The sequence below is a fragment of the Chroicocephalus ridibundus genome, chromosome 1 (assembly GCF_963924245.1).
Source record: "Chroicocephalus ridibundus chromosome 1, bChrRid1.1, whole genome shotgun sequence".
In the NCBI taxonomy this organism is placed as follows: Eukaryota; Metazoa; Chordata; class Aves; order Charadriiformes; family Laridae; genus Chroicocephalus; species Chroicocephalus ridibundus.
In genome coordinates this window covers 44,341,037-44,349,862 of record NC_086284.1, presented here as the reverse complement: position 1 = coordinate 44,349,862, position 8,826 = coordinate 44,341,037, and positions in this window count along the sequence as shown.

The following is an 8,826-nucleotide window of genomic DNA, read 5'->3' as shown; positions in this document are numbered from 1 at the left end:
TTCTGTTTCCCATTCACTAGGCTGTTTCTGTATTTTAACACATATAACAGACCAAAAAAATCCTGTACTTGCCCCTCTCTTTCTTGCCCAGTGAATCTTGAATTCTATGTGCAAAATAGCACAGATTTAGGCACTGCTTCTACCTGCATAAGTCTTATACCTGTTGCTTTAAGAATATGGTCATGGAAGATGCATGTTGATATTCAGATTGCCTATTGTTTGTGAAGAAATGTTTGATTTTAACAGAAGAAATTTGCCATTAAAGAGGCAAACGGCTCAGATTTTATCTACACAAACTAAAATTGGAACAGATGTATCGGTTTTAGTTTATTGCTTTATGTCAAGGTAAACCAAGTGCAGGGAACCACCATTTTTGGTAATCGGATAATTTGATAAAACATTTTGCTCATGAAGGCATAAGGGTCTTATCCTGAACTGAACCATTGCTCAAAAGCAGCAGAACTACAGCAGCTGTTCATGATTTTTCTTTCCCTTTGAGCTTATGTGAAAGATCTAGGGACAGTCTAACTTAATTCTTGTCTAGGTAATTACCTCCTAAATAAGTTAATCAGCTTTCTTACCTACTAAAAGGATGCATGAGTAAAAGGCAATTTTTGACACTAACACCTTGACATGAGGAATAATGTAAAGTGACTTGAAGGAACAACATATATAGCAGTAAGCCGCTAAGAAGATTCACTTTCCAGTTCTTGCAAATGTGATTTTAGATCATCTGCAGTTTCATTTCTTCAGCTACACTTTTTTTCACATGAAAAAAACTTCTGAAGTAAAATTTCTACTCTTTGACAGCTAGTGATGCTATGTTGTCTTTTGCTGCTAATTATCCATAATAATTTCCCAAGTATTTTAAAACTGTTTACAACTTCCTATTGAATCCCTGTTTCCAGTTACTTTTTGTTATTTTTGGGTGCTGCATAGCAGTAAAAACATCCAAAATGTTTACATACAGTAAACATTATGGGTGATTATCTGAAAGACCGTGTTCCTATCACAAAAGGCCTGATTGCCGCTGTGCTGTACCTTGACTGTACCTTGGCTTGACGCTGAGGGCCACCACTAAGCTGCAGCTGGCACAGCTGGCAGCAGCACACCTGCTAAGCAGAGCAGGCTAATGAGAATATCTCACACCAGCACACTTTTCTTTATGGTAGATGACACAGCTCTTCAGCAGAGGAAAAGTCCTTGTCCCTGTCTGCAAAGTCCAAACTCTGTGTGAGCCTGCCATGAGTCCGTTCACCGCTTGCCCTCAAAAGACAGCTGCAGTTGGCATGCAGCACTACATAGTGAAACCCTATATTTGCTTATTTACCTTCCAAACACTCTTTTTCAATCCATTGTATACTTCTTTATAGAATTTTAAAAAACAGGCATACAAACCAAAGCTAAAACCATACGTCTTTCGCTACTTTACCTTCACATGTACAAAATGTTCTGAATATTGCCCTCAGGTAGCAAGTATACAGCTGGTCAACACGGATTATGAAAATGGTCAGTAAATATTCGCTCACCTTCATGCGAGGAACAGTAGAATGGTTAAAAATTAAGTGACTCCAGGAGATTTTTACATGTCAGTTGTTGATGAGCTCTGAATACATTGGCAAAGTTGTACCAGGTAAAGTATCACAGCCTTTGGAGAAAGTGTGTTTTTATATAAAGAATCTGTATATTATGTATGGATATATTTTACAAAACAAACACTTTATTAAATATGTATTGAGTAAAATGTGTATGGATTTTTCATTTTCTAACAAACAACTACTGGTAGCATTTTATTTGCACAAGAAAGTAGACTATGAATCTGTAAGATTTCAGTTAACAAATGTTTGGGGTGTGATTATGTAATAAAAAACTTTTCCAATGACTTTTTTGCATTAGAACACCCTAGGTATTATCTATTTACATAAGTTTTGTGTATGTTCCTTAACGTATATAATGATTTCTTACCATTAGTCCTGCATCTAGAGTGTTATTAACTAACAAACCCTCCCCATATTGTCAGTGAGAATTTAACCAGCTGAACAATTTATAATCTTCATGGAAAATGAGACAATATTAGTACTTATGTGTACAAACTTTGAATTATAGCTCTAGCAAAAGGATAAATATAATGATTGTGCAAATAGAACTATCCAACATTTCCTTTTACATGATTCACCCTAATTAAACAGGCTTGCAGCATTAATTGCCTGATATTTCACTTGCAGATTGATTAGGGCGCTGTTTTCATGAATACCCTGGAATTTTGCCTGTATTAGCTTCAGCTTTTTGTCTTTCTTTTATACTTTTTCAGCATGAGAACTCTCTGGAGACAAAAATGGCCACCTTATTAACAGAAGTCAGTTTCATAACCTCCAGACCGCACTTCTTTTCCCAGATACTCTGTAAAGAGGTAGGGGGAAAGTATAGATTTTAAAAGTTCTTATTAACATACATTAGCTGGCAATTATTGAGTTCAGAATGTCATTATCTAAAGTGATATTCTGAAATACCTTTGATGCTCTTCAGCTTCTTAAATTGTTTAAAATCTGTACGAGTGCTATAAAGCTGATTATTAGTTATTCAATAAATTAAATATTTATTTGAAAATAGTGCTTTTCTTTCCACAAATCTTTGAACTCTAACAGAACTTATTTGAAATTTTAAATATATACATATTAGTAAGGCTTTTACTTTATAAATAATTTCAGTTTTAGTATTAAAGAAGAAACCAGAAATTGGATGATTTGTAAATAGTTACTCCAAACCGTTACAGAAAGAGAAAAATCTCTCTCATGTATATTGGACTTCATGGGGTTCTCTGATGCCTTAGACGCCCTTCTCCCTAACCTAAACCTAATAGTTTTGTATCGTGTTTCAGGATATTTCATGTAAAAGTAAGAACCTGGATTAAAGACATAGTTCTTGTATGTTTAGTGTTCCTGAAGTTGTTTTGAATCATTGGGAAAATATCACTGTGGCTGGAATCATAGAGTCACAGAATCATAGAATAGTTAGAGTTGGAAGGGACCTTAAAGATCACCTAGTTCCAAACACCCCTGTCATGGGCAGGGACACCTCCCACTAGAGCAGATTACTCAAATCCCTATCTAGCCTGGCCTTGAACATCTCCCAGGATGAGGCATCCACAACGTCTCTGGGAAACCTGTTCCAGTACCTCACCACCTTCACAGTAAAGAATTTCTTCCTCTTTCAGGAAGAAATTACCCTCTTTCAGTTTAAAACTGTTACCTCTCGTCTTATCACTACAATCCCTGATAAAGAGTCCCTCCCCATCTTTCCTGTAGGCCACCTTTAAGCACTGGAAGACTGCTATAAGGTCTCCCCAGCGCCTTCTCTTCTCCAGGCTGAACAAACCCAACTCTCTCAGCCTGTCCTCATAGCATAGGTGTTCCAGCTCTCTGATCATCTTCATAGCCCTCTCCTGGACCCATTTCAACAGGTCCATGTCCTTCCTGTTCTGAGGACTCCAGAGCTGGACACAGTACTCCAGGTGGGGTCTCACCAGAGTGGAGTATAGGGGCAGAATCACCTCCCTCGACCTGCAGGCCACGCTTCTTTTGATGCAGCCCAGGGTGCGGTTGGCTTTCTGGTCTGTGAGCGCATATTACCAGGTCATGTTGAGCTTCTCATCAACCAACACTCCCAAGTCCTTCTCCTCAGGGCTGCTCTCAATACATTCTCCGCCCAGCCTGTGTTTGTATATAGAATGTAACTGTTACTACATTTGCTTGTACTTAGCAAATTTTAGGACCTGCCATCACCAAGTGGTGACACACACCAGATTGTGTGTCACTCCATTTGACTAAACAGAAAAACTATCATAGCATTTTGTAAGTGTCTCCCTGAAAAACTAAGGAGCAAAACAGCAATGAAACAATGATGGTGTAATTTAGTAACCAGACAATGCTCACATCAAAGGTACAAGTTGGATGCAGATTTCCGAAGTTAGATCAGTTATTGCAGTTACTTAATCATTTCAGTTCAAGAGTATTTAGAAAAATAATATTAAATGACATTTCAAGCAAAGTTCTTACACATTTTTTAAAATATGGCATAGAACTGCCATTCTCTGCCAAACCTCTCTACCAGCATATCAAGTTTATTAGTTTGTTGAAACAGTGTTAATCGCTGTCTTAAGTGAGGGACTTGGGAGAACCCCTCTGAACAAATCCCACCTTGCACATACCTAGAGGTGGTCAAGATTTTACAAATCCCTCTCTTCTTCATTCTCCTCTCTCGTTCTGTAGATTACGTTGGAGAAGGCTCAGGCACGTAGAGGGAACAAAGTATCCTTGATCAGGTCCAGCTAGATAGCTAGGGAAGAACTTTAGGGCATGCCTCACGTTGCACTACTACCTCCACATGAATTCAGTCAGCATAATATAGTGAAAAACAAAACAGATAAAGTGATTCCTGTATCATCAAAAAGATGAAATTGGGAACAGAAACCTGTCAGCACCTCGAGAATACCCAAAGACTTCAACTAAATTTAGATATTTGTAGAGATGCTTTCCAAACTAGACACAAACTTTGATCCTGAAGGCTTTGGTGAAATACGTGAAGTTTTATTTGTAACTCAAGTTTCCCACATCTCTGTAACACGGTCTAAAAGTTTTGTTCATACCTGAAATGGGACTTTTAAAAGGTGTCTATGCTACGGTTAATTGAATCTAAAAATAAGTATCTATTTCTTATGTAAACAAGAGTTGGCCTTGCCCTGAGTGAACCAAAATTTACTGAAAATGAAAATGAGTAATTAACAATGTCTTCTCCCCACTCCCATTATAGAAAACCTTTTATTTCCCAAAGAGGAGAACATAAGCTGCTTTAAACAAAACAGAGCATAGGTGCAGTAATTTGAACTGTAGGCTAAGCACAACTGAAGCTGGAGCTAGTCGTGCTTGCATTCCTTCTCTAAATGTGTGACGCAGGCTAAGAAAACAAAAGATTTTAAAGTCCTCCGCCCAGGGTTGCAAGGGAATAATAACAAAGCCACAAGTAAGGCTGTTCAAGATACTGCTTTATAGCACATGCCACAAAAAGCGTACACGAACAGAGAAGCTGAGCGTTTCAAAAGCCGAGGCCGACACGAGGTATGCAGCTTTCAGCAGTGGTTTCCGAGAGGCTCGGTTTCGTTGGGCGCCTGCCCGTCACAGCGTGGCAATAACTGGTGATCGCTCCTGCTCATGAGCTTGAAAGCATTGTTGCATAGCGATTTGGCAGTGGGAGAAAATGAAAATCTAAACACTGTTTTGCTGCGTCTTAGTGCGTTCAGTAAGTGCACATAAAGGGCCTGTGTCTGGGCCTTGCGCTGCTTTGACTGTACTTCAGGCTACTTCCCACTCACCTGTGCTCTCTTCGGTGACAAGAGTGCAGCTTTGCTTACTCTGCTGATGACAGTACACATCCCCCCCGCTATATAAGAGCCTATTAGCACAGGTACTTAGCAAATGGTGTCAGGGAAAATCTGGGCTGTGTGGAAATCAATAACAAAGCTTTCCATCGATTATGATGAAGCTGGATTTCACCTTGCATACCAGAATCCTTACACTTTAGCTTATTGCATTTCTTTTCATCGGCGTTCAGGAGCTGAAAGGATTGATCTTGTGACACCTTTTATTTTTAATTTACTTATGATGGAAAATTCTTTAATTAAAAGCCCTTTTTTGGCAAATAAAGAATTGTGGGAACTTATTTATGAAATTAAATCTCCATGTTTGCTATTCGTATACACCCTGGCCTACTGGAAAAGCAGTTAGGACTTTTCTGAATGTATTAATAAACGTTTAATACATTTCAAATCAGGCTGAGGACATGCAGCTACAAATATTCTCTTGGTCTTGCTTGCTGTGAACATGTGTAAGGGATATGCGATAAACACACAGAATTACAACCACCACTGAAATATGTATCTACCTTTTATTTAGTGTCCTAATGTTTAATGCTTAGTGTCGCAAACACTGCTTCATTCTTGAGAATAAAAGTCACAAATTTTCACATTTATTGCTCAATTGGTGGGGTTTAGTTTCAAAAAAACACCAAAACAAACAAACCCCAATAATTCTATTTAAATGCATTTTAAATAAATAATATGAACTGTTTTATAAAGAAACAGTAGAATACTACTGGAAAACTAGTATTTAGAACTGTTTAGAAGCCAATTTGCTTGTTTGTTTCTTTCTTAGTTTATTCTAATATTTCATTGAAGATAAAAGAGGTAATTCTGAATTTAAATATAAACTTTTGAAATTGACAGTCAAAAGAAGAGTCCACATACATACACTACAGATCATCAAAATGGTGTGTTTCAAGTAATTTGATTTTTTTTTACTTTGATGTTATTATTGTACGCATTTATTAATGTACATACCAATAAATATTCTTAAAGTATAAACATTTACATTAACATACAATCTACTCTGAAATCATTGGTTTTACTCCTTTATGGCTAGCGATAAGCCACTATGAAATATTTTATATTTATAAATGCATTTAAACTTAAGACTTCAATTTAAAATATTTGAGCCAGATCTTTTTGAAAATTATTAGGTAGGATGATGAAAGGAACCAGTCTTGATTCTGGGCCCAATGCAAGACCACTGATTCAGTGGCAGGTGCTATCACACACTGGGATGTCTTCTCAACTGATTCTGTCACCTACAACTTCAATACTTTGTTTGAGTGGGCTACTCCAGACTCCTTTTGTAGTCAACAGAAAGAAAAACGAAAATTTTAGGGTGTGATTCATATGACCAGAAGTGATGTGATTTCTGCGTAAGGACTCAAACTGTAAATTTCTTTGCTTATAGTCCACTGATATTTCAGATGTAGATGTGCAGATTTTAAAGACTAACTCTTCCTTTATTCAAGCTATCAAAATGAATAATGCTATACAAATGCCATAGGCCTTCATTGCCTCATTAGAAAGGGCAACAGCCTTCATACCAATGACCCACATGAGAAGACATAGAGGGATGCAGCGTGGCAGCAAATACCTTGCAGTGAATCCAGCAAAACTCCAAAGACAAACAGATTTTTATCTTCTAAAATATCGAAGTGATGAGGATAGACTCCGAGGTTTTTACAGCATTGGCTACAGACACATCACGCACCCAAGTGCAGAGCTGTGTAACTGCTGCAGAAAGTATGTCTTTTCTACAGTGCTTCCTTCTGCTTCAAGGTGTACCATGACAGAAAGGTCTAGCTCTTAGAGCACCATGGAATGAATACAGATCCTCAAAGGGGGAGACCTTTGTTTGTGAACAGCTTGGCTCATGTGTAAGGTAATTTCTAGCTCACTGCTAGGAAGTCAGCGGAGGGCAGGAGAAGATTTATTTAGACTTTTCTCATACTTTTTTTTTTTCTTTTTGCGGGGGACCCATAGTACTTAGACCTGGTTGAGAATGAGATTGTTTTTTAATACACTAATAATAAACTAGGAAATTTGGGGGGATAGTAAAATTTCAAAGACTGACACACATTTCCAGCCAAATAAGTGCAAAGGTCTTAAATACATCTAATCTAACCAAAGATTTTATTTTAGCTTTCCACATTTACAGTAACAGGTACCTTTCACTCAGAGCCTAAGTAATCTTAGACCTTAATAGCTTTTCACTGCAACATGAATCATACTTTCCTTTACTCATCCCCAGCAATGGAAATGTGAATTTGAATTATTGGAATAAGAAAATTATAGGTAATTTATGTTTGTTGTAGTCTTGTTTCTATGATTTTGAGAAAAGATGGCCATAATTTGTAGCCCTGGTAACAGGGACTGCACATCCATTTGTTAAAGCTGACCCAACAAACCGCTTGTCCCTCTGGATTTTAGTTGGAGGGTTAAAAGAAAAAAAAGAAAGAAAGAAAGAAAATGAGATTAAGTCGTCATTTGGGAATTTTCTTCTTGTTGTTATTGTTTAATTATTCAAGTAGCATTAGAGAATGAAATATTATAAAAGGATTTCATTAATAACTGCTTCTGCTGGAGCTATTTTTAATTGTCTCAATCTTAAAGAAAGAATAATAAAGATTTCCTTTAATCATGTTACTGGAATATTCGGATGATAACACCAAAAATCACCACCTATTTAAGAGCACGCTTGACTTCATTGCATGCCTAATATCACCTATTCAGATTGTTACCTAAGAGATGGTTAAACTTTTACATATAGTTGTGGCAAATCAAGACCAAACGGTGACAGTAACTGCATATGACCTGAAAAAAATCCTACGAAGACCCCAATTTTTTATGAAAGATGTGGATCATGACTCTCTGTTCCCACTGTAGTAAATAGAAATCAAAGTTCTTTAAAGCTCACAAGAGGTGCTTAGTAACTTCTAGCGTCTTGTCCTTGATTAGCATCAGTTTACAGCTGAAACATTGGTCTGTTAATTTAAATTGATTCGATCTGATGGAGCAGACTGTGTTCTAAATGCTTTTTCCTAAATCACACTCAATTAAATAAAAAAGCTTGTGATGTGTTGATGCGATATCAGTGCCCACAAGCTGTAGGGTTTGCCTGTATTATATAAATGCTTCTTTTTTAAAACAAAATGTCAATCTCTGTACTTCTCTATGATATGGCCTTTGAATACTGCTGTTGAAAACATATCTATCCCCTGAAACATTCCCATTGTAATGACCACATTCCATTATCCACCTTTTTTCTCAAGCATGTTGTTCTGTCTGTGAATCTAGTGTACCTTTTATCCATTACCTCCCTGCATACATCCAATTTCTCATCCATTTTGCACAAAGTAGTGAATTTCACTCTCAAAGTCCATTTACCACATATTTCTTCAGCT